This window comes from Bos javanicus, chromosome 7, assembly GCF_032452875.1.
Source record: "Bos javanicus breed banteng chromosome 7, ARS-OSU_banteng_1.0, whole genome shotgun sequence".
Taxonomy (NCBI): Eukaryota; Metazoa; Chordata; class Mammalia; order Artiodactyla; family Bovidae; genus Bos; species Bos javanicus.
In genome coordinates, this window is record NC_083874.1 from 620443 (window position 1) to 648175 (window position 27733).

General features: G+C 39.2%; 1 protein-coding gene across 2 annotated transcripts in view; it reads right to left on the minus strand.

Moving 5' to 3' along the window:
* The window catches only part of CNOT6 (CCR4-NOT transcription complex subunit 6), an 86507-nt gene that overhangs the window by 27277 nt on the left and 31497 nt on the right, over positions 1–27733 (minus strand). The gene's annotated exons all lie outside the window — the stretch shown is intronic.

Here is a 27733-nt window from a genome sequence, read left to right on the forward strand (position 1 = left end):
ACTCTACAGTTTGGTCTCTGGATTAAGTAACATTTAGAATTACTCATCATACAAAAAATTGTGAGAAAGGGGTCAACACCTTATTGATTCTAGAACAATTCACTGCTAGGATTAAGTTATAAACTCTCCACTTAGCAAACTAACCACAACTCATTTAAGGAAATATATCAGTGTTTAGATTGCATTGTTATTTTTAAGAGCACAATAGTTAAAAGACTTTATCCTTTAATTAGCCTCAGCTATGAAAAGAAAAAGTATGAGTAATTTATAGTAATAAGTCTAATATACATGAATCAACCAATTTCAGAGATCAGACACCAATCAAGGCAGGAGAGTGATCCGTTAAGGAAGGGAAACAAACAAGTCAGGTCTACTATTATCTGAGCTTACTTCTTGAACAGTTCAGCACAGTCAGGGGATTCCAGGGGAAGAACACTGATCTCCCCCAAGTACAAGATACACAGCGAATGTCCAGGGAAGCCAAGATGACTAGAATTTATAAAGGCAGAGTACCAGAGAGGAGAAAGATGAAGAAAGAGGTTTAGAGATTTGACTTGCCCCCTCCAGTTATCAACTAATCAGCAGATGCATGTGAGAAACTGCCTGAGCCAGAGGAAAAAAACACCCAAAAGGAGCAGAGGTAATAATCCCTAGGTTCACACATCACTCAGGTTCACACAGCACTTAATAAGGTAAAATCCACAATATCTGGCACCTAATTAAAAATTACTAGGTACACAAAGAGACTGTAAATCAGTCAATTAAGACCAGTCCACAAGAGACAACAATGATACAACTAGTAGAGATGTTAAAAGTTACTTTAATTATATTCCATACTGTCAAAAGCTAGACAGCTGAACAAGACAGCACAGACGCTCATATTGAACTTTTCAAGTTGAACACATGGTTAAGAGGAGATGGAGAATGACTGCTAGTGTATTCAGGGTTTCTTCTGGGAACCATGAAAATGTTCTCAGATTAACTATGGTAAGGGGTGCACAACAAAATATATACAAATTACTGAATTTGTACTTTAAGTGGGTGAACTGTGTGAATTATACTGTTACCAATTATAGCCGCCACCAAAAGAGAGACAGACAGACACACAAACACATAGGCAGAAAAATTCCCACATTAATGCAACGATCTAGCAACCCAGAGAGATATTGTCAAAAGTGAAGGCAAACTACAAGATGAAAAGAGCTATGGAGATGGATGGTAGTGACAAATGCACATTATGAATGTATCTAAAAAGCTTTTCCATAAAGAGTATTTTGGAACCAGATGGGTTCACTGGTGAATATTACCAAACATTCAAAGAAGAATTAAAAACAATTCTATACAAATTCATCCAGAAAACTGAAAAGGATACTTTCCTACTCATTATGAGGTCAACACCATCCTGATACCAAAACCACACAACACTAGGACAAGAAAACTACAAAACAACATCCTCATGAACATAAATGTGAATTTAACAAAAACAAATCCAACAATACATTAAAAGGGATAATGACCAAGTAAGATTTGTGCCAGAAAATGCTAGGTTTGTTGAACATTTTAAAAATATAATTTAAAAAATGTTTTCTCAGAAAAGAAAGCATTTGACAAAATCAGTATCCATTTCTGACTTTTAAAAACCTCTCCTATCGGTTGATTTTTCAGCACAAACTAAAAATTTTCATTTTTATTTTAAAAATAATTTTTAAAAATTACAGCGACCCCATAGACTAAATAGCCTGCCAGGCTCCTCTGTCTTTGGGATTTTCCCAGCAAGAATATTGAAGTGGATTGCCATTTCTTTTCTAAGGGATCTTCCTGATCCAGGGATCAAACCTGTGTCTCCTGCATCTCCAACAGATTCTTTACTGCTGAGCTACTGGGGCCAAATGAAGACTGTTATATAAAAACCTCGCGGTTAACTGCAAACTAAGTATAAATAGATATACACAAAAAAAAGGAAGTAACTGAAACAACACTAAAGACAGTCATCAAATCACAAAGAATAAAAGCAGGGCAAAAAGACCTAAAAAACAACAAAACCATGAGCAAAATGGTAATACTGATTATATATAAATCAATAATTACCTTAAATGTAAATGGACTAAATGTTCCAACCAAAAGATAAGAGTGCATGAATGGAAGCAGAAACAATACCCATAAATATACTACCTACAAGACACTCATTTCAGAACTAATGATACACACAAAGTGATTGAATGAAAAAAGGAAGTGTATGCAAAATGGAAACCAAAAGAAAGCCAGAGTAGTAATACTTTTATCATACCCAAAAAAAAAAAGAAAAATCACCTTTAAAATACAGACTTTTAGAAAAGACAAAAAAGGACACCACATAATGATTAAAGTATCAATCCAGGAATATTTATAACAGTTGTAAACATATATGCACCCAACATAGGAGCACCTCAATACATAATGCAAATACTAACACAGCATTGACCAATGACACATTAATATGTCTTTTGTTACCTGTGCGTTATTGACCAGGGAGATCAATAATTTTAGAGAGTGGTACAATTAAAATCACTGTGCGAAGTTGTTAGAACTTAAAACTTATCAAGGGTTCATTATACAACTTGTGGTTGTCATTATCATTCACATTTTGCTCCGTTAAGATTTTGTCAACCTTCTAAATATTATAAACACAAGTTTATTACTGTAAAACTATCAGAAACGACATATCACAAAATTTCTCATTTGAAAAAGAGCCCCCTCCAAAGATCCACCTTGTTAACTATCAGGTAAAATAAAAGAACATGTTCTAGAGGAAATAATACCCACAGGACTAAAAAAGAATCCTGCCAGAAAGTGGAGAGTCTGCGCTTCCCAGGGAAAGCACAATGAAACGGTATATTTGTAATAGATGTTCTGTTCCTCTGCACAGAGATGCCTGATGTACTGTCTATCACATGCTAACAAAATATTAGAAGGCTTTAGAAACACATGTACAAAGTTTCAAATAAATACATTAAGTGCAAAAAAAAACTTGTTAGTATTTATTCAAACATGAGCATGTCAACATTCACTTACATAACAAATCACCAGCCACAGGCGTTAGTTTGTGTAAAAATTCCCCTGGTCGATAATGTGTCAACAGACATAAAAGGAGAAACCAACAGTAACAACTGACAAGGCATCAGAGAGAAAATCAGTAAGGAAACAAAGACTTTGAATGACACATTAGACAAACTGACTTAGTTGATAAACATACAGAACATTCCATCTGACAGCAGTAGAATAAACATTCAAGAGTACAGGAATATTCCCTGGTCCTGGAAGACCCCACATGCCTCAGAGCAAAAGAGCCCGTGTGCTACAACTGCAGAGCCTGTGCTCTAGAGCCTGAGAACAGCAACCGACGAAGCCCACACATCCCAGAGCCTGTGCAACAGAAGAAGCCACCGCAATGAGAAGCCGAGCACAATGAACAGCAGACCCCACTCACAGTTAACTGGAGAAAGCCCGTATGCAGCAATGAAGACCCAGCAGAGCCAAAAATAAATGAATCAATGAATGAATCTTTTACAAAGTCATCGGATTATCTCAACAGATGCAAAAACACTTCTGATAAAATTCAAATCCATTTATGATAAAAAATCTCTCCAGAGATTGTGGGTTCTCTCCAGCTAGCATCATACTTAACTATGAAAACCTGCAAGCATTCCCTCTAAGATAGGGATCCCCAATCTTCACACTGGTCCATGGCCTGTTAGGAACTGGGTTGCACAGATGAATGGCTGGGGTAGCAAGGAAAGCTTCATCTGTATTTACAACCTCTCCCCATTGCTGACAACACCATCTGAGTTCCACCTCCTATTAGATCAGCAGTGGCATTAGATTCTCATAGCAGCATGAACCCTACTGTTAACTACATGCAAGGGATCTACACTCTGAGCTCCTTATGAGAGTCTGAGGTGGAGCTGAGGCACTGATGCTGGCACTGAAGAGCAGCTGCAAATACACATTATCATCAGCAGAGAGGTTTGACTCACAGAGACTATAATAAATCAACTGCTTGCAGACTCCTATCAAATCCCTATCAGTGAGTGGCAAGAGACAGTTAAGCAGCATCTGGTGTCAGGGTTTACAGTTGCAAGTAAGTTGACATACTTCAATTGTACAGCTGCATCTGGTGGCAGGCTTTAAGTCAGAATTCGACACTATTTTAGTCCATGAGTGGCCCACCCATTATCTTCTTTACCACTTCCATCTGTGCCTCTTTCCTGCACTGCATACTGTCTCAGTCAGTTTTGGTAAGCTCACAAGGTAATCCCAGCCAAAATGAGTAAAACACAAACGTTGCTAGAGAGTGTCTTTGAACAAAGCGAAAGACCCATGATGAGACAGCAGAAGACTCCAAGACTACTAACAAAAAGAAAGCTGTATTTTAAATACCAGAGTCCTATTTAAATTAGGGGTTCATTGCAACAAGTGATTCACATTCTCCAAGGCCACTTTATGTAATATGTGGCAACCAGTTATCCAAGAAGCCATGAAGCCATGAGAACTGCTTCACCATATGGAGACCAAGCATACTTCATTAAAAAACAAGGCTTTAGAGTTACAAAATAAACATGCAAATATGAAAAACAGAAGCAATTACTGAAGGCCACCACGTCATCAAATGTGTCTGCACTGAGAGCATCATTCTTAGTGGCTAACTGCATTGCTAAAACTAAAAGCCCTTTACTATTGGTGAAGAGTTGATCCTGACTGCTGCTAAAGTTCACTTATAATGAACTTTTAGGAGATGCTGCAGTTCAAAAGGTGACACGAGTTCCTCTTTAGGCTAACACCATAAGTAGACGAATGGATTAAACAGCACAATTATTAGAAAGGATCAGTAAGTCACTGTTGCACGCAACCCAGGTTGAAAGTCTATGATGTTCACAAAAGGACAAAAGTGCTTGTCTCTGTGTGATATGTGCATGAGGATATGTTATATACACTTTTGTGGCAACAACATCACAGCTGCAGAACTACTCAAAAATGATTACACATCAGAGAAACAGAATTGGTCATTTTGTGTCTGTATATGCATGGACAGAGTGGTTGCCATGACTAGATGGCTTGTTGGTTTCTTTCAGTTCAGTTCAGATGCTCAGTCATGTCCAACTCTTTGTGATCCCATGGACTGCAGCACTCCAGGCTTCCCTGTCCATCACCAACTCCTGGAACTTGCTCAAACTCATGTCCATTAGGTCCATGATGCCATCCAACCATCTCATCCTCTGTCATCTCCTTCTCTTCCTGCCTTCAATCTTCCCCAGCATCAGGGTCTTTTCCAGTCAGTCAGTTCTTCACATGAGTTGGCCAAAGTACTGGAGCTTCAGCTTCAGCATCAGTCCTTCCAATGAATATTCAGGACTGATATCCTTTACAATTGACTGCTTTGATCTCCTTGCAGTCCAAGGGACTCTTAACAGTCTTCTCCAACACTACACTTCAAAAGCATCAATTCTTCGGCACTCAGCCTTCTTTTTGGTCCAACTCTCATATCTGTACCTGACTACTGGAAAAACTATAGCTTTTATTAGATGGACCTTTGTCAGCAAAGTAATGTCTCTGCTTTTTAATATGCTGACTAGGTTTGTTGTAGTTTTTCTTCCAAGGAGAAAGCATCTTTTAATTTCATGCTGAAGTCACCATCTGCAGGGATTTTGGAACCCAAAAAGAATAAAGTCTGTCACTGTTTCCACTGTTTCCCCATCTATTTGCCATGAAGTGATGGGACTGGATGCCATGATCTTAATTTTCTGAATGTTGAACTTTAAGCCAGCTTTTTCACTCTACTTCACCTTCAGCAAGAGGCTCTTTATTTAGTTCCTCTTCGCTTTCTTTTTTTCCCATAAGGGTGGAGTCATCTGCATGTCTGAGGTTATTGATATTTCTCCTGGCAATCTTGATTCCAGCTTATGCTTCATCCAGCCCAGCATTTCGCATGACGTTCTCTGCATATAAGTTAAATAAGGAGGGTGACAATATACAGTCTTGACCTACTTCTTTCCCAATTTGGAACCAGTCTGTTGTTCATGTCCGGTTCTGACTATTGCTTCTTGACCTGCACAGAGATTTCTCAGGGGACAGATAAGGTGGTTTGGTATTCCCATCTCTTTTTCCACAGTTTGTTGTGATCCACACAGTCAAAGGCTTTGGCACAGTCGATAAAGCAGATGTTTTTCTGAACTCTCTTGCTTTTCCTATGATCCAATGGATATTGGCAATTTGATCTCTGGTTCTTCTGCCTTTCAACAGGAGAACATTGGATCCTACCAAAGTAAGATACTCCAGGTCCAAGGGCAAAGGAGAAGCCCCAACGAGATGGTAGGAGCGGTGAAACTGCATTTAGAATCAAACCCCAAACCCACCAGAGACTCTTGGAGGGCTCAAACTAAACCTTGTGTGCACCAGGACCCAGAGACCCCAGTGAGACTGAGCCAGACCTTCTTTTGAGTGTCTGAGTGTCTCCTGCCGAGGCACAGGTCAGCAGTGGCCTGCTGCAGGGACAGGGGCTCTGGCTGCAGCAGACCTGGGACACATGGCATGTGGCATAAGCCCTCTTGGAGGAGGTCGCCATTAGCCCCACCATAGAGCCACCGAGCAGACGACCCACAAACTGCAGAACAATTACACCAAAGAAATCCTTGCAGTGTTAAGAAAGTTCCAGGACCCACAACAGAGTTCCCAACCTGGGGATCCAGCAAAGGGACTGAAAATCCCCAGGGAATCTGACTTTGGAGACCAGTGGGATTTGATTACAGAACTTCCACAAGACTGAGGAAACAGACTCTTGGAGGGCACAAACAAAACCTGGTGCGCACCAGGACCCAGGAGAAAGGAGCAGTGTCCCCACAAGAGACTGAGCCAGACTTATCTGTGAGTATCCAGGAGTCTCCGGCGGAGGCGTGGGTTGACAGTGGCCTGCTATGGGGTCAGGGGCACTGAATACTACAGTGCTGGCTTAAGTCCTTTTGCAGGAGGTCACCATTAACCCCACCATAGTTTGGCCTCAGTCCAAACAATAGGGAGGGAATACACCCGCACCCATCAACAGAAAATCGGATTAAACATTTACTGGGCATGGCCTTGCCCACCAGAACAAGACCCAGTTTATCCCACATCAGTCTCTCCCATCAGGAAGCTTCCATAAGCCTCTTATCCTTATCCATTATAGGGCAGAAAGAATGAAAACCACAATCACAGAAAACTAACCAAACTGATCACATGGATCACAGCCTTGTCTAACTCAATGAACGAGCCATGCCACATAGGGCCAACCAAGACAGATGGGTCAGGGTGGAGAATTCTGACAAAATATGGTCCAATGGAGAAGGGAATCGCAAACCACTTCAGTATTCTTGCCTTGAGAACCCCAGAAACAGTATGAAATGGCAAAAAGTGGTTGCATTCAACGCCAAACTGGAATGATGGGGATGACAACTGAACATGGGGATTTCTGACTTGTTTCAAACATTGGCAGAGATTTTCAAAGAGACTGAGCCAGGGCCTTCTTTCTCCCAGCTGGTGCATGATCACCTGTCTCAGCTTTCAAGTAAGTTTGAGAATTACTTCCCAACCACAAAAGACCCTGAACTGGGAAGGAATAGATCCACAACCCATCTGTGAATAAGACAGGTGAAACGACTTTGTCCTTGCTAGAAAAGGATCAACTGCTTGAGAGAGCAAACGATTTGGCCTTTAAAGTATGTTTGAGACACCTTCAAATCTCCATACATTCTGGATTAAAATCAAGGTGGAATAGCCTGAGATGGCCACAAAAGCACTGAAAAGCCTGTTTCCATTTCCAACATCCTATCTTTGTGAAAAGGGGTTTTCTGCAGTGACAGCAACTGAAACGAGATTAGAGTAGACTGGACACAAGCAACACACGGTGGGCATCACTGTCTCCCATCATTCCAGATGGCACCATCTAGTTGCAGGAAAACAAGCTCAGGACTCCCACTGATTCTGCATTATGGCAAGCTGCGTAATTATTTCACTCTGCATCATAATGTAATAATAATAGACATAAAATGCAAAGTAAATGCAATGCACCTGAATCCCCCTGAAACCATCTCCCTCAATCTCCTGGTCTGGGAAAAATTATCTTCCATCAAACCAACCCTGGTGCCAAAAAGGTGGGGGAGTATGGCTCTAAGATCAGGAACAAGACAAGGAAGCCCACTCTTCCCACTTTCATTCAACATAGTCTTGTTGGAGGTCCTAGCCACAGCAATCAGACAAGAAAAAGAAATACAAGGAACCAAATTAGGAAAGAAGAAATAAATTGTCACTATTTTGCAGATGACATAACTATACACAGAAAATCGTAAGGACACCACCAGAAAACTACTAGAGTTCATTCATGAATTCAGTAAACTTGCAGGATATAAAGTTAATATACAGAAATCTGCTCCATTTCTATACACTAAAAGCAAACTATCAGAAAGAAATTAAAGAAAGAATCCCATTTATTTTTATTCAGAAATAATAAAATACCTAGGAGTAAACCTACCTAAGGAGGCAAAAGACTACTCCAGAAACTGTCAGACTCTCACTGTCTTCCTGTTAAGAAGCCAGTTGCTGTGAAGTTCCTAAGGTGTACACATTTCTGGGTAGTGCCATGAGATTTACTTGTCTCTTGCATGATAAACTGGTAATCAGGAAAACCTTTATTTTGTGGATTTGGAAAGAAAAATCAAGATGAATCATAATTTATTTTGAAATTTATTTGTAAATTTCTGAACCAACAGCAAATGTAGATTAATGCATCCAGAAGATTCAAGCCATTTCTATTCAATCACGTCACTGTACTAAAGTCATAACCTGTTAACCATTATATTACTTTCTAGCTCTGAAACTATTTTTAATGGAAAATTCTTTTCCAGTTATCCAGCTTTATAATTAAATAATCTTGAATTAAAGATGAAAGAAATTGAAGATACAAGTAGATAGAAATGTATATTATGTTCTTGGATTAGAAGAATCAGTATTGCTAAAATGATACTATCCAAGGCAATCAACAGATTGAATGCAATCCCTACCAAATTACCAATAGCATTTTTCACAGAAGTGGAACAAAGAAATTTTCATTTGTATCAAAACCGAAAAGACTCTCAAATAGTCAAAACAATCTTGAGAAAGAAAAACAAAGCAGGAGTAATTATACTCCCAGACTTTAGTCCTACTGCACAGGACTCAAAACAGTATGGTAGCAGCACAAAAACAGGACAGGACAGAAAGTCCAGAAATAAAGCGGCACACTCATGACAATCTATGTCAATCTATGACACTCATGACTATGTCAATTTATCACACTCATGACAAGCTATGTCAGTCTGACACTCATGACAATCTATGTCAATCTGACACTCATGACAATCTATGATACTCATGACAATCTTTGTCAATCTGACACTCATGACAAGCTATGTCAACCTATGACACTCATGACAAGCTATGACACTCATGATCATCTAAGTCAATCTATGACACTCATGACAAGCTCTGTCAATCTATGACACTCATGACAATCTATGACACTCATGACAATCTATGTCAATCTATGACATGACAATCTATGACACTCATGACAATCTATATCAATCTCTGACACTCATGGTCAACCTATGACAAAGGAGGCCTTCTCTGTCAAAGAGTATACAACAGAGAAAAGACAATCTCTTCAATAAATGGCGCTGGGGAAACTAGAGAGCTACATGTAAATAAGTGAAGATAGAACATTCTTTAACACCATGTACAAAAATAAACTCAAAATAGATTTGGATAAGAAAGCTATGGTACATATACACAATGGAGTATTACTTAGCCATTAAAAAGAATACATTTGAATCAGTTCTAATGAGGTGGATGAAACTGGAGCCTATTATACAGAGTGAAGTGAGCCAGAAACAAAAACACCAATACAGTATCAGATCAGATCAGATCAGTCGCTCAGTCGTGTCCGACTCTTTGCGACCCCATGAATCGCAGCACGCCAGGCCTCCCTGTCCATCACCAACTCCCGGAGTTCACTCAGACTCACGTCCATCAAGTCAGTGACGCCATCCAGCCATCTAATCCTCTGTCGTCCCCTTCTCCTCCTGCCCCCAATCCCTCCCAGCATCAGAGTCTTTCCCAATGAGTCAACTCTTCGCATGAGGTGGCCAAAGTACTGGAGTCTCAGCTTTAGCATCATTTCTTCCAAAGAAATCCCAGGGCTGATCTCCTTCAGAATGGACTGGTTGGATCTCCTTGCAGTCCAAGGGACTCTCAAGAGTCTTCTCCAACACCACACTTCATTTTTTTTTTTTTCTCAATTTTAATTTAAAAAAAATTATACATGTGTTCCCCATCCTGAACCCTCCTCCCTCCTCCCTCCCCATACCATCCCTCTGGGTCGTCCCAGTGCACCAGCCCCAAGCATCCAGCATTGTGCATTGAACCTGGACTGGCATCTCGTTTCATACATGACATTTCACATGTTTCAATGCCATTCTCCCAAATCTTCCCACCCTCTCCCTCTCCCACAGAGTCCATAAGCCTGTTCTATACATCAGTGTCTCTTTTGCTGTCTCGTATACAGGGTTATCGTTACCATCTTTCTAAATTCCATATATATGCGTTAGTATACTGTATTGGTGTTTGTCCTTCTGGCTTACTTCACTCTGTATAATAGGCTCCAGTTTCATCCACCTCATTAGAACTGATTCAAATGTATTCTTTTTAATGGCTGAGTAATACTCCATTGTGTATATGTACCACTGCTTTCTTATCCATTCATCTGCTGATGGACATCTAGGTTGTTTCCATGTCCTGGCTCTTATAAACAGTGCTGCGATGAACATTAGGGTACACGTGTCTCTTTCCCTTCTGGTTTCCTCAGTGTGTATGCCCAGCAGTGGGATTGCTGGATCATAAGGCAGTTCTATTTCCAGTTTTTTAAGGAATCTCCACACTGTTCTCCATAGTGGCTGTACTAGTTTGCATTCCCACCAACAGTGTAAGAGGGTTCCCTTTTCTCCACACCCTCTCCAGCATTTATTATTTGTAGGCTTTTGGATCACCGCCATTCTGACTGGTGTGAAATGGTATCTCATAGTGGTTTTGATTTGCATTTCTCTGATAATGAGTGATGTTGAGCATCTTTTCATGTGTTTGTTAGCCATCTGTATGTCTTCTTTGGAGAAATGTCTATTTAGATCTTTGGCCCATTTTTTGATTGGGTCATTTATTTTTCTAGAGTTGAGCTGTAGGAGTTGCTTGTATATTTTTGAGATTAGTTGTTTGTCGGTTGCTTCATTTGCTATTATTTTCTCCCATTCTGAAGGCTGTCTTTTCACCTTGCTAATAGTTTCCTTTGATGTGCAGAAGCTTTTAAGTTTAATTAGGTCCCATTTGTTTATTTTTGCTTTTATTTCCAATATTCTGGGAGGTGGGTCATAGAGGATCCTGTTGTGATGTATGTCAGAGAGTGTTTTGCCTATGTTCTCCTCTAGGAGTTTTATAGTTTCTGGTCTTACGTTGAGATCTTTAATCCATTTTGAGTTTATTTTTGTATATGGTGTTAGAAAGTGTTCTAGTTTCATTCTTTTACAAGTGGGTGACCAGATTTCCCAGCACCACTTGTTAAAGAGATTGTCTTTAATCCATTGTATATTCTTGCCTCCTTTGTCAAAGATAAGGTGTCCATATGTGCATGGATTTATCTCTGGGCTTTCTATTTTGTTCCATTGATCTATATTTCTGTCTTTGTGCCAGTACCATACTGTCTTGATAACTGTGGCTTTGTAGTAGAGCCTGAAGTCAGGTAGGTTGATTCCTCCAGTTCCATTTTTCTTTCTCAAGATTGCTTTGGCTATTCGAGGTTTTTTGTATTTCCATACAAATTGTGAAATGATTTGTTCTAGGTCTGTGAAGAATACTGTTGGTAGCTTGATAGGGATTGCATTGAATCTATAAATTGCTTTGAGTAGTATACTCATTTTCACTATATTGATTCTTCCAATCCATGAACATGGTATATTTCTCCATCTATTAGTGTCCTCTTTGATTTCTTTCACCAGTGTTTTATAGTTTTCTATATATAGGTCTTTAGTTTCTTTAGGTAGATATATTCCTAAGTATTTTATTCTTTTCGTTGCAATGGTGAATGGAATTGTTTCCTTAATTTCTCTTTCTGTTTTCTCATTACTAGTGTATAGGAATGCAAGGGATTTCTGTGTGTTGATTTTATATCCTGCAACTTTACTATAGTTATTGATTAGTTCTAGTAATTTTCTGGTGGAGTCTTTAGGGTTTTCTATGTAGAGGATCATGTCATCTGCAAATAGTGAGAGTTTTACTTCTTCTTTTCCAATTTGGATTCCTTTTATTTCTTTTTCTGCTCTGATTGCTGTGGCCAAAACTTCCAAAACTATGTTGAATAGTAATGGTGAAAGTGGGCACCCTTGTCTTGTTCCTGGCTTTAGAGGAAATGCTTTCAATTTTTCACCATTGAGGATAATGTTTGCTGTGGGTTTGTCATATATAGCTTTTATTATGTTGAGGTATGTTCCTTCTATTCCTGCTTTCTGGAGAGTTTTTATCATAAATGGGTGTTGAATTTTGTCAAAGGCTTTCTCTGCATCTATTGAGATAATCATATGGTTTTTGTTTTTCAATTTGTTAATGTGGTGTATTACATTGATTGATTTGCGGATATTGAAGAATCCTTGCATCCCTGGGATAAAGCCCACTTGGTCATGGTGTATGATCTTTTTAATGTGTTGTTGGATTCTGATTGCTAGAATTTTGTTTAGGATTTTTGCATCTATGTTCGTCAGTGATATTGGCCTGTAGTTTTCTTTTTTTGTGGCATCTTTGTCAGGTTTTGGTATTAGGGTGATGGTGGCCTCATAGAATGAGTTTGGAAGTTTACCTTCCTCTGCAATTTTCTGGAAGAGTTTGAGCAGGATAGGTGTTAGCTCTTCTCTAAATTTTTGGTAGAATTCAGCTGTGAAGCCGTCTGGACCTGGGCTTTTTTGGACAAATTCTTAGAAAAGTACAACTTTCCAAAACTCGACCAGGAAGAAATAGAAAACCTTAACAGACCCATCACAAGCACGGAAATTGAAACTGTAAACACCACACTTCAAAAGCATCAATTCTTCAGCGCTCAGCCTTCTTCACAGTCCAACTCTCACATCCATACATGACCACTGGAAAAACCATAGCCTTGACTAGACAAACCTTTGTTGGCAAAGTAATGTCTCTGCTCTTCAATGTGCTATCTAGGTTGGTCATAACTTTCCTTCCAAGGAGTAAGGATCTTTTAATTTCATGGCTGCAGTCACCATCTGCAGTGATTTTGGAGCCCAGAAAAATAAAGTCTGACACTGTTTCCACTGTTTCCCCATCTATTTCCCATGAAGTGGTGGGACCGGATGCCATGATCTTATACAACGCATATATATGGAATTTAGAAAGATGGTTAACAATAACCCTGTATACGAGACAGCAAAATAGACACTGATGTACAGAACAGTCTTTTGGACTCTGTGGGAGAGGGAGAGGGTGGGATGATTTGGGAGAATGGCATTGAAATACGTATAATATCATATATGAAACGAGTCACCAATCCAGGTTCGATGCACGATACTGGATGCTTGGGGCTGGTGCACTGGGACGACCCAGAGGGATGGTATGGGGAGGGAGGAGGGAGGCGGGTTCAGGATGGGGAACACATGTATACTTGTGGCGGATTCATTTCGATATATGGCAAAACCAATACAATATTGTAAAGTTAAAAAATAAAATAAAATTTAAAAAAATAAATAAATAAATTTAAGACCAGATACTGAAAAACTCCCAGAGGAAAATATAGGCAGGATACTCTTTGACATAAATCACAACAATAATTTTTATTTTGGATTTGTCTCAAAGTAAATAAAAGCAAAAATAAACAAATGCAATCTAATTAAACTTAAGTAGCTTTTGCACAGCAAAGGAAACCACTGACCAAACAAAAAACCTACTCGATAGGAGGAAATATTTGCAAATGTTATGACCTGTCAACATAATATTAACATTAATATCAACATATTCAACAGCTCATACAACTCAGTATCAAAAAAACAACCAACCGGGACTTCCCTGATGGTCGAGTGGTTGAAAAATCCACCTGCCAGTGCAGGAGACTTGGGTTTGATCCCTAGTCTGGGACGAGTCCACGTGCCTCGGGGCAATTAAGCCCACACACCACAACTACTAAAGTCTGTGTGCACTAGAGACTGTGCTCTGCAACATGGGAAGCCACCACCACGAGAAGCCCACGCACCAAGTGGAGAACGGCCCCACCCACTACAACTAGAGGAAGCTCGTGAGTAGCAGCAAAGACCCAGTGCAGCCAAAAAAAAAAAATCCAACCTGATTAAAAAATGGGCAGAACTGAATAGACAGTTTTCAAAAGAGCAAATACAGATGGCCAACAGGTACATGAAAAGAAGCTCAACATTACTTATCATTCAGTTCAGTTCAGTTGCTCAGTTGTGTCCGACTCTTTGCGACCCCATGAATCGCAGCACGCCAGGCCTCCCTGTCCATCACCAACTCCCAGAGTTCACTCAAACTCATGTCCATCGAGTCGGTGATGTCATCCAGCCATCTCATCCTCTGTTGTCCCCTTCTCCTCCTGCCCCCAATCCCTCCTAGCATCAGAGTCTTTTCCCATGAGTCAACTCTTCACATGAGGTGGCCAAATTACTGGAGTTTCAGCTTTAGCATCATTCCTTGCAAAGAACACCCAGGACTGATCTCCTTTAGAATGGACTGGTTGGATAAATATATGAATTTAGGGAAATACATATTCAGACCAGAGCAGTTGGAAGCACATTTTAATGTAGGATTTGATTGGGTATTTAAAAGGAAGCTGTCCAATAAGACTAGTCTCAACTTTCCCATGTCTTACAGTCTTACATTTTCCCTTCTTTAATATTCATTTCAAATATTTCGCTCCTTCTCTCTTTTTTTTTTGGCTGCACTGCATTGCATGTTGGAGCTTAGTTCCCCAACCAGGGACTGAACCTGAGTTCCATGTATTGGAAACATGGAGTCTTAACCAGTGGACCACCAGGGAAGTCCCTCAAATATTTCTAATGGGGCAAAGACTGAGCATAAAAGGAAAAATAAGATAGGTGTAAGTGGATTTATTTGAAAATTAACTAAATTATCTGATTAGTAAGGGACAGATAGTGTGAAATGAGAAAAGTCAGCCAAATTTAAAAGATGAAGGGGCATACTGTCATGGTCAGCTGTATTCATTACCTTTTAAAAATGACTGACTATTGAATTATGAATTCCCCATCATGTCATGTTTCAGAAAATGGGATAACTATCTTCAGAATAATTCATTTATTTCTTCTTGAAACCACAATGAAATAACACCTTACACCTGTCAGAATGGCTATCCCTGAAAAGAACACAAATAAGAAATGCTGGTGAGGATGAGGAGCAAAAGGTACCCTTCTACAATGCTGTATGAATGTAAACTGATATAGCCACTGTGGACACGCGTATGAGGTTTCTCAAAAAATTAAATATAGAACTGCCATAGGACCCAGAATTCCATTCCTGGATATATATCCAAAAGAAACAAAAACACGAATTCCAAAAGATGCATGCTTTCCAATCTTTATAGCAGCATTATTTACAACTGCTAAGATACAGAAGAAACCTAAGTGTCCATCAATTGATGAATGGATAAATATATATATATAGTGAAATACCACTTGGCCATTAATGAAATTCTGCCATTTGCAACAACATGGATGGATTTTGAGGGTACTGAGCTAAGTGAGCTAAGTCAGACAGAGAAAAACAAATACTGTACAGTATCACTTATATGTGGAATCTAAAAAATATAACTAGTGTAATAACAAAAAGGTGGTACATTCACAGATTCAGAGAACAAGCTAGCAGCTACCAGTGGGAAGGGAGGGCAATACTGGGGTGAGAGGCACAAACTTCTGTGTGAAAGGCCACAAGGATGGACTGCACAACACAGAGATTACAGCCAATATCATACAATAACTGTAAACAGCGTGTAACCTCTATAAACATATGAATTTTTTTAAATTTTAATAAAAATAAATCCCCTTATACACGAAAAAAAATTTTTTAAATGCTCAGTAAGCTAAGAACTTCCTCAATCTTGATGAAGGGCATCTACAAAAAGCGTAGTGATAAAGAAATAAATTCTTTCCCTAAGGTCAGAAACAAAGCAAATATATCTACTCTCACCACTACCATTCAACATTATATTGTAGGTTCTAGCTATTCCAAGACAAGAGAAATTAAAAAGGCAGATATAAAAATCTTTATTTGCAAATATCAAATCATCTATGTAAAAAAATTCTATGGAATCTATGAAAATGCTACCAGTAGTGAGTTTAGCAAAGTTGTACAGCAAAGATCAATATACAAAAATATCTACTGTATATCTGTATGCTAGCAATGAACAATGAGGAATTGAAATTTTAAAACTGTAGCATTTACAATTCAGTTCAGTTCAGTCGCTAGGTCGTGTCCAACTTTTTGCGACCCCATGGCAGCCTGCAGCACGGCAACGCTTCCCTGTCCATCACCAACTCCCGGAGCTTGCTCAAACTCATGTCCATTGAGTCAGTGATGCCATCCAACCATCTCATCCTCTGTCATCCCTTTTTCCTCCTGCCTTCAATCTTTCCCAGCATCAGGGTCTTTTCTAATGAGTCAGCTCTTTGCATCAGGTGGCCAAAGGACTGGGGCTTCAATTTCAGCCATCAGCCCTTCCAACGAATATTCAGGATTGATTTCCTTTAGGAATGACTGGTTTGATCTCCTTGCTGTCCAATGGACTCTCAAGAGTCTCCTCCAACACCACAGTTCAACAGTATCAATTCTTCAGCGCTCAGCTTTCTATATGGTCCAACTCTCCCATACATACATGACTACTGGAAAAACCACAGCTCTGATTAGACAGACCTTTCTCAGCAAAGTAATGTCTCTGCTTTTTAATATGCTACTAAGTTGGTCATAGCTTTTCTTCCAGGGAACAAGCCTCTTTTAAGTTCATGGCTGCAGCCACCATCTGCAGTGATTTTGAAGCTCAAGAAAAGAAAGTCCATCACTTCCATTGTTTCCCCATCTATTTGCCATGAAGTGATGAGACCGGATGCCATGATCTTAGTTTTTTGAATGTTGAGTTGTAAGCCAGCTTTTTCACTCTCCTCTTTCACCTTCATCAAGATGCTCTCTAGTTCTTCTTCACTTTCTGCCATAAGGGAGGGTGGTGTCATCTGCATATCTGAGTTTTTTGATATTTCTCCTGGCACACTTGATTCCAGCTTGTGATTCATTCAGCCCGGCATTTCGCATGATGATCTCTGCATATAAGTTAAATAAGGAGGGTGACAATATACAGCCTTGACATACTCCTTTCCCAATTTGGAACCAGTCTGTTGTCCGGTTCTAACTGTTGCTTCTTGACCTGCATACAGGTTTCTCAGGTAACGTGGTCTGGTATTCCTTTCTCTTGAAGAATTATCCATAGTTATATATTATTATCTATCAAACTTATGTTAACACTTAGGGACAAATTTGACCAAAAAAAAAAAAAAAGTGCAGAATCCAAGTATAGTAAGAACTACAAAAGAATGCTAAAAAAAAAAAATGAAAGCAGTCCTAAGTAAGTGAAGAGATAACCTCTACAGTTGATCTTTGAACAATGCGGAGTTCCCCACACATAACTTACAGCCAGTCCTCTTAATGTGCAGTTCTGTTCAGATTCAACCAACCTTAGATGGTGCAGTACTGTAGTACACATTATTGAAAAAATCTGCACCTAAGTGGGCCTACGCAGTTCAAACAGGCAAGTTCAAGGCTCAACTGTATATGGTGGTGTTGCCAACGTGTTTGGCAACTAAAGAGACAACATTCACTAATTCAGCCAACATTTAGTGACTAGTGTGGCGTGGCAACAGAATGGTAATAAGACAAAGTTCCCAACTTCAGGATTTTTTTATGTGAGCTCCATAATTAAAATAGCGATCAGCAATAGGAAAATGAACAACAGATAAGAACAAGTAACTTAATAAAAAACAAAGGGTCAGTCATTTTACAAAGTTCATTTCAGTAATAAAAGAGATGCAAATCTAAATAAAACATTGCTACCAATGCAAATAGCAAAGTAAGAAGATTAATACCCAGTACTGGCAAGGCTAAGAGGGAAAAACACATTCATTATGGGAAACATACAACCATATTTTAAACCAATCTTGTAATAATAGCTACTAAAATTTAACTTTGAATATTCTTTGCCCTATCACAATTCTACAATTAGAGGTTTATCTTATAAAAATATATTCAAGAATGCCAAGAAATATATACTATTGGTAGTAGGGAAAAATGTGAAATAACCAATGATTATTAATAGAGTATACTTAAATTATGACTCATATACACAATGATATTCTGCAGCTATTAAAGAGAATGTAGTAGAGCTATATACAATGATATGGAAAGATGGTCAACAAAAAAAGAGGAAAAAAGCAAATTTCAAAACATTACAGTACTCCATTTGGGAAAAGATGTTGGTTTAAAAGATCAACAGTTACAAAAGCAAAAGAATGTAACATACTGTAGAGAAAGATAAATCTCTATTGACAGAACTAGGCTATTCAAGAAACTAAGGTTCCTAATTTTCTGATAGAGGTCAAAGAAGAATACAGACTTTCTGAGGTTCTGATGATATCTATTTATTTTTCTATAAAAACTAAACATATTCATGAGCACTCAAAAATTTGCATTCCATTTTAAGCAGTTTATAGTGACTTCAGAAACGCTGGGATTATCCTGGTCTAAGTTAAGAGCCCTGTTTTGATAGGCAAATTCATTCTAAAGTGCCCAGAATTCTTAATTGCTAAATACCAAGAAACAGAAAGAATCTAATTGGTGCTCCCTGAAATCAAAGGGATGATTAGCAAACAGATTAGGTATAATTCAGTTCAGTTCAGTTGCTCAGCCGTGTCTGACTCTCTGCAACCCCCAAGTGCAGCACGCCAGGCCTCCCTGTCCATCACCAACTCCCAGAGTTTACCCAAACTCATGTCTATCGAGTCGGTGATGCCATCCAGCCATCTCATCCTCTGTCATCCCCTTTTCCTCCTGCCCCCAATCCCTCCCAGCATCAGGGTCTTTTCCAGTGAGTTAACTCTTCACATGAGGTGGCCAAAGTATTGGGAGTTTCAGCTTCAACATCAGTCCTTCCAAAGAAATCCCAGGGCTAATATCCTTCAGAATGGACTGGCTGGATCTCCTTGCAGTCCAAGGGACTCTTAAGAGTCTTCTCCAACACCACAGTTCAAAAGCATCAATTCTTCGGCGCTCAGCTTTCTTCACAGTCCAACTCTCACATCCATACATGACCACTGGAAAAACCATAGCCTTGACTAGACGGACCTTTGTTGGCCAAATGTCTCTGGTTTTGAATATGCTATCTAGGTTGGTCGTAACTTTTCTTCCAAGGAATAAGCATCTTTTAATTTCATAGCTGCAGTTACCACCTGCAGTGATTCTGGAGCCCAAAAAAATAAAGTCTGATACTGTTTCCACTGTTTCCCCATCTATTTGCCATGAAGTGATGGGACCAGATGCCATGATCTTAGTTGTCTAAATGTTGAGCTTTAGGCCAACTTTTTCACTCTCCTCTTTCACTTTCATCAAGAGGCTCTTTAGTTCCTCTTCACTTTCTGCCATAAGGGTGGTGTTATCTACATATCTGAGGTTAGTGATATTTCTCCTGGCAATCTTGATTCCAGTTTGCGCTTCTTCCAGCCCAGCGTTTCTCATGTTGTAAGTTAAATAAGCAGGGTGACAATATACAGCCTTGATGTACTCCTTTCCCTATTTGGAACCAGTCTGTTGTTCCATGTCCAGTTCTAACTGTTGCTTTCTGACCTGCATATAGGTTTCTCAAGAGGCAGATCAGGTGGTCTGGTATTCCCATCTCTTTCAGAATTCTCCACAGTGTATTGTGATCCACACTGTCAAAGGCTTTGGCATAGTCAATAAAGCAGAAATAGATGTTTTTCTGGAACTCTCTTGCCTTTATTGATGATCCAGTGGATGCTGGCAATCTGATCTCTGGTTCCTAGGCCTTTTCTAAAACCAGCTTGAACATCTGGAAGTTCATGGTTCACATATTGCTGAAGCCTGGCTTGGAGAATTTTAAGCATTTCTTTACTAGCGTGTGAGATGAGTGCAAGTGTGCAGTAGTTTGAGCATTCTTTGGCATTGCCTTTCTTTGGGATTGGAATGAAAACTGACCTTTTCCAGTCCTGTGGCCACTGCTGAGTTTTCCAAATTTGCTGGCATATTAAGTGCAGTACTTTCACAGCATCATCTTTCAGGATTTGAAAGAGCTCAACTGGAATTCCATCACATCCACTAGTTTTGTTCGTAGTGATGCTTTCTAAGGCCGACTTGACTTCACATTCCAGGATGTCTGGCTCTAGGTCAGTGATCACATCCTCATGATTATCTGGGTCATGAAGCTCTTTTTTGTATAGTTCTCCTATGTATTCTTGTTACCTCTTCTTAATATCTTCTGCTTCTGTTAGGTCCATACCATTTCTGTCCTTTATCGTGCCCATCTTTGCATGAAATGTTCCCTTGGTATCTCTAATTTTCTTGAGGAGATCTCTAGTCTTTCCCATTCTGTTGTTTTCCTCTATTTCTTTGCATTGATCACTGAGGAAGGCTTTCTTATCTCTCCTTGCTATTCTTTGGAACTCTGCATTCAGATGCTTATATCTTTCCTTTCTCCTTTGCTTTTCGCTTCTCTTCTTTTCACAGCTATTTGTAAGGCCTCCCCAGAGAGCCATTTTGCTTTTTTGCATTTCTTTTCCATGGGGATGGTCTTGATCCCTGTCTCCTGTACAATGTCATGAACCTCCATCCATAGTTCACCAGGCACTCTGTCTATCATATCTAGCCCCTTAAATCTATTTCTCACTTCCACTGTATAATCATAAGGGATTTGATTTAGGTCATACCTGAACGGTCTAGTGGTTTTCCCTACTTTCTTAAATTTCAGTCTGAATTTGGCAATAAGGAGTTCATGATCTGAGCCACAGTCATCTCCTGGTCTTGTTTTTGCTGACTGTAGAGAGCTTCTCCATCTTCGGTGTTGACCATCTGGTGATGTCCATGTGTAGAGTCTTCTCTTGTGTTGTTGGAAGAAAGTGTTTGCTATGACCAGTGCGTTCTCTTGGCAAAACTCTATTAGCCTTTGCCCTGCTTCATTCCCTACTCCAAGGCCAAATTTGCCTGTTACTCCAGGTGTTTCTTGACTTCCTACTTTTGCAGTCCAGTCCCCTATAATGAAAAGGACATCTTTTTTGGGTGTTATAATTAGGATTATCTATAGAGAAATCACTCTCTCTCATTTGCAGATTGAGATAAAACAAGGAAGAAATCTTGACTAAATCTCTGAAACTCTAGTATCGGGAATTACAGCTGATCTTCATTACTCCTGGATTCTGTATTTGCAAATCTGCCTATTCCCTGGGCTTCCCTGATAGCTCAGGTGGTAAAGAATCTGCCTGCAATGGAAAGGACCCTGATTCGATTCCTGGGTCAGGAAGATCCACTGGAGAAGGGATAAGCTACCCACTCCAGTATTCTTGGGCTTCCCTGGTGGCTCAGCTGGTAAAGAATCCACCTGCAGTGTGGGAGACCTAGGTTCAAACCGTGGGTTGGGAAGATCCCCTGGAGAAGGGAAAGGCTACCCACTCCATGGAGTTGCAAAGAGATGGACACAATTGAGCAACTTTCATTTCACTTCACTTCAAATTTATTTCTAATTGCCAAATCAATTCTTACAATTTCATAGTCATTCACAAATAAGCACAGAGTAGTAAAAACTGGAGTTGCCCAAGGTTCCAGCTGAGGTCCAACAGGTAATACTCTTTCTTGTTGCTGTTCTCACAATGTAAACAAGTTATCTTTTTCACTATTTGCTGCCAGTTTTTGCATTTTTTTGCTTTATGAGTGATAACAGCCCTTAAGTGTAGTGCTAAACACAAGGCTGTGTGATATGCCTTAGATAAGCTTCCTTCAGGCACAAGTTACAGTGTTGCTGGTCTTGAGTTTAATGAGTGACAACATACATTAAATAAGTTGTCTTTAAATAGAAACACATGTCAAACAGCTTATGTATCATCAACTGACAGAAATATTACCACCAAAGGTTGCTAGGAACCTAATGATTTCATCTGAGAGTAACAGTTCAGTATTTGCTAATTCAGGTAGTTATATAGAACATGACTACAGTGAGTAATGAGAATCAACTATAATTGGAAACAGTGGTAATTTAAATTTTTCTCCAGTCAAAACTCCTGTTGAAGTTCAAGACTAGGATTTCAGGCTTCTAGCAAGGGAGACTGCAAGCTTACAAAAGGAAGATTCAGTTTTAAGATTTGCAAATTGGATTAAAAGGAAGGAAAGAGACCAGATTAAAATACACAAAGGGTGCTAAGGAAAACACTTGGCAGATTAAATACAGTAATAATGCTTAGTTTAAAAATAGTAGGATTGGCGAGGGAGAAAATGAACTTAATGCACCAAGCATTTGAGTTAACAAAAATTTCAATTCATAAAGGAAACCGCAATCACCAAGGTATATATACACATTGCTGAACTCTTGTGGGAAGGAATTCATGTCCTGCTGCTGCTAAGTCACTTCAGTCGTGTCCGACTCTGTGCGACCCCAAAGACAGCAGCCCACCAGGCTCCGCCATCCCTGGGATTCTCCAGGCAAGAACACCGGAGTGGGTTGCCATTTTCATGTCCTAATAGCAACAAAAAGATGCAGCTTGTTCAAATTAAACAGATCTGATTTAAGCAAAAGATTATAGCTCAAAGTAAAAAGCCTAGAACTTGAGAATGGGAAGACTAAAACTAAGTATCAGGAAAAACACAAAAATTGAGAGAAAGGTGAAAATGTTAGTTGAAAATAAAATGACCACCACAGTGTGACGTAGAAAAGAATGATGCATTCAAGTCAGGGGACTTACGTTCTAGTCTGGCTCTAACACTAAGAGCTACAGTCCATGGTGTTGCAAAGAGGCAGACACAAGAGAGTGACTGAACTGAACTAACACTAAGTAGCTCTACCACGTGGTAACACAGCATCATTTTTAAAAAACCAAAATTCTATCACCTAGCATGACTACCATTGTATCACATTAATATGTTAATATAAAAAGCAATGAAAATGGACTGAAAGCTTCTTTAAATTTGATTTAATAAAAGAAAAAATGAAAAAATAATGGGAATACAGACCTTCAAACTTTGTTTTCTTTTGCTACAGAAGATTTTCTAAAATCCCTCTATGGTTAAGCTAAGTTCTAAAAAACATTAAAGCTGATTCTTTACAGTTTTAACTGCATGCTTCACTTTTACACTTGACTCCCTATAGTAAAATAGTAAGAAATCATTGTTTTATTCTTCTTCCCATCCAATCATTACGTTACATCTGTCAAAACTATAAATGCATATACCCTCTGACTTATAGATTTATTAGCAGAAATACAAAATCACCTACAAGTTTATTTACTACAGCACTGCGTGTCAGACATCAGTACTGTACCACTGAAATTACAGTATACATGTGACAGAATATATGGAGTTTAAAACATACAGGAGAGTTATCTATATACATGTTAAGAAATCTCTCTATAACACGTTACGTTTAAAGAAAGAGCCCAGTGCAGATTTGTATATAATGTACAACACCTTTTGAGTTAAAAATAAGGGATGGAACAAGAGTTTATTTTATATATACATAGAGGGACTCTAAAAGCATGCAAAAGAAATTAATAAAGCTGTATGTGAATGGTCACGTGCCTGTGATTGCTAGGAAGTGTAACAAGGGGATGAGAGACTTCCATGGTACTTTATATTCTCCATGTCCCCTCTCCACCCTCTCCTAATATCATTAACTCGAAAGTCAGCTATTTTAAGGATGCTTTCTGTGATTCCTGGTTAAGACAATCTTAAAAATGACAAACAGTTCAAGCTTTCTCCCTTGTATTTATCAAGGTTTGATTAAGTACCTTCTTGAAGGAATTTCTTCCTACAGTCTGCTGGATTACTGAAATCTTCTGTCCCACCAAAGTTTCAATAAATGAATGAGTGACATATAAGTGATTCTAATGATGGCCTCAGAGCCACCATCCAGTATCTGCTGTATCTCCTTGGGTCTCCCTCCTCTCCTGTTTACCCATCCCCACTATGAACTTCCATACAGCAGACACCAGGGTTGTCCAGAGGGTGGGCATGCACAAGCTGATAACATAATGAAAGCTACCTGACTCTGAAGTTACTTACCACATTATCAAAGAACCAAAAATAATATTTTAAAAAATTTTTAATCAGAAATATTTGATTCAGAATTTGGGAAACATGGTCTATCACTTTCCAGTGGAAAACAGTTAAGTCTGAACAGAGATTAACTTTGTGATAAACTCAAGCTTTCAAAATGCTGGAAAATGTCACAAAGTAGTTAAGACTGATATGTAACCTACAGCCAGGTCACCTAGTTCTAAGATCATTTAATGACTACCAAGGAGTGCAGATTTAAGGCTCTACTTACTGGAAGATTCCTGGGAGCAGCTCTGATCAGTATACTGTCCTTGCCCTACACTGCTACCTCAAGAGCCTGGAATAAGCAGTTATTCTGGGCTACAGATGTACCTAAAAACAGGTAACCAGTGTTACCCCACACAATGAAAAAACAGTAAGACCACCACCAAATGAGGAACAGGAAAAGAAATTTGGTATCTGCAGATTCTTTAAGCAGAATTTTCAAATTAGTACACATCTGTATTTGTTTCCAATTATTTAAGAAAGATATGGTCTTTTCTGGGATTCCCTGGTGGCTCAGATGGTAAAGCCTTCACCCACAATGAGGGAGACCTGGGTTTGATGCCTTTGTCAGGAAGATTCCCTGGAGAAGGAAATGGCAACCCACTCCAGTACTCTTGCCTAGAAAATTCCATGGATGGAGGAGCCTGGTGGGGCTACAGTCCATGGGGTCACAAAGAGTCAGACACAACTAAGTAACTTCACTTTTTACTTTATAGTCTTTTCTATCAAAGGAGAAGGTATAAGAAATAAAGAAGTGATTCACTCTTAGAATAGTTGAACAGAAAGGTATATAGCCAGCTTGTGAATAAGATTCCTAAATGGTGGCTAGGTATCAATCCTTTGCTCTTTTCATGTCCTGATTCTCTTTCCTCATAAGAACATTTTGGCAGGCTAAGTTTGCAGGCTTTACCCTGGACATGTGCAAAGAACTAAAAAGGTGGGGAAAACAGTTATCAATTGTCCAATAAAAAACTTAGGCAATGTCTGGGAAAGACTGTAAAACTCTGTGGTCCTCAATCTATGAGGAGCCAGGGGAGGCAATCTGCATCTTAGGAATAGACCAAGTGGACTTCCCATTTGGTGTGCTTGCTCCCAGACCTGAGTCTGTAGCACATCCTTCTGCAGAAGTAAAGACTACCTTGCGGAGCCATTTTCAATTGTCTGTTTTATTCCTGCAACACTGTTTGAGAGCATTTCCAACACTATAATGAGAGTCATTTGTTGCTGACCAATAATCCCGCTGGGCAAAAGAAAAACTAAGTAAAAAAAGAGGAAGACCACCACAAATGAGTTCAAAAGAAATGGAGGACTATAGAGGCAGCAAGACATGAGAGACAAAGAACCTGGAGAAAAGGGAAGCAAATATAGAAGTAATGAGTGAGACACATCCCACCACATTACTTCTAAAGGAATGCATTGAATCACAAGCAGCAGAAGCAAGCAGATGAAATGAAAGTTGGGGCCGGGAGGGTGAAGTGTTGAGCACAACGTTAAGTCCTCTTACACAGCTGGGAACGCAAAACAGCAATTGAACCACTAAGGAATTTGATTTTGTTAACCATCAAGATTCCAGCTGGCATCTATAAATGGAATAGGGGTGACTCTGCAGTAAGTCAACTCTTAAAAACCCTGCCAACACCAAGTTTAAATGAGATGAATGAATTCCTGATTAGATTAAGGTCACTCCTTACAGAACTGTCTGACAAACAAAAAGGAAAATTCACTCCTAAGAAAGAGAATACCATTCAGACCATCAAAGTATTCTACCATTTAACATATAATTCCTATTATTTAATAAAAATTACCAGACCAAACAAATGAAAAACAGAAGAAAAAGAGAAACAACAAAACAGAACGCCCAGGAGATATAGATACTGGAGTTACCAAACACAATCTTAAACAGAAAAAAAAAAAAAAAACTGACAGACTTAATTTTCAGCAAGATAGAATAACATGAACTGGATTTACCCTCCCACCTAAAGCAACTAAAAAACCGGACAAATATATGAAATATTGAGTTTAAGGCACTGGACAGACAATAGGCAACACAGGACAGTGATCACTGATGAGACGGAAAACAAGGTGAGCCCTTAAGTCTGTTCCACTTTATGGCTACAGTTTCCAAAGTAGTACAAGGAGCAGTACATTGCCAAATGGAGTCTGGCAACATTATGTAAATTGAAGAGATGATGCTAGGAGTCCAAAGATGCCAAGGTGACTATAGGTGACAAGGCAAAGCCCCAAAGAGGAGAGACTACACAGATTGAAAGCTCTGGAGATCTGAAGAGGACACTGAAGGGGGAGTCAGTTTGCAACAAAGTTTGCAACAAAGAGAGCAGGCAGTCTGAACATCAAAGATTACTGCGAGGTAAGGAAACTCAGATACTGAGTTAAGGAATTTGCTATTCCTCTCTGTAAGGGAAGATGCAAGCTTCTGGGCTCACTGAATTCATTCCTGTCATATGCATGTCAGCTATCTGGGGCCAAATCCAGTTTCCTGATTGCTTACATCCTTAATGCCTTGTTCACCACCTTCACCTTAAGGAGTGGGGATGGCTGCTGCCTCCATTCCTCTGAGCGCCTCAGCAATCACCACACGGGGCAGGGGAAAGGTGGCAACTTGTGCTGGATTGCCCTGTGTTCCGTTTTGAGAGCCCTCACTCACATGTGGAGGCCCGAAATTGCTGATGGCTGTGACATTTCTTGTTTATTGATATGGCAGGAGATAACTTCATTTCACAGTAGCCTGGGTCCCAGAATTTCTCCAAACTGACCAGCCAAGGCCCCAGACTGAGAAAAAAAAAAAAAAAACTCAAAAAAATAGGAAATAAAATAAAGTAGGACGGGTATAAAAGAGATAAAGGGGGGAAAAGTCCAGATAAAAATGAAAGAAGGGAACAGAACCAGAAAGTTTCAGAAAATAAAATACACTACCACAATTGTGAACACTCTGCAAACAAAAAACACAGGAGAAGGAGCTCTAAAGTTAGAAAAACTATCCTGAAGCACACCTAAAAGTTCATAAAAATTAAATTTAAATAAAAATGAACAAGTTAAAAGGTCAAATCCTATAAAAGTTGTCATATAGTTCTAAAAATTATATAAGAAAACATATATAAGGAACAGGAAAACATATATATAAGGAGCAGGAAAAACTCCCTATAGACAACAAAAACATACCAAACACACCCCAAAACTATCACCTACAATTTCAAAATGATTGGAAAGGTATTAAGAAATGATAAATGAACATAAATAAGACTTC